Source organism: Nanorana parkeri, unplaced genomic scaffold, assembly GCF_000935625.1.
Source record: "Nanorana parkeri isolate BGI_ZX_2015 unplaced genomic scaffold, ASM93562v1 scaffold2337, whole genome shotgun sequence".
Classification (NCBI taxonomy): domain Eukaryota; kingdom Metazoa; phylum Chordata; class Amphibia; order Anura; family Dicroglossidae; genus Nanorana; species Nanorana parkeri.
The window spans coordinates 70,622-70,834 of NW_017308605.1; positions in this window are offsets into that span (position 1 = coordinate 70,622).

Consider the following 213-nt stretch of genomic DNA (forward strand, 5'->3'; position numbering starts at 1 on the left):
GGAGAGAGAGAGAGAGGGGAGAGAGAGGAGAGGGGAGAGAGAGAGAGAGACAGCCCCGGAGCCTCTGTGCCGCTTCAATGACTGCCCAGCCTGCACGATATCAGAGGGGCCCGTGGACCACCAAAATGTTCTCACGGACCACTGGTCGGTGACCGCTGCTATAGAAGACACAACACATGATAAACACATATAAAAAGACATGTTAAAGAAAAG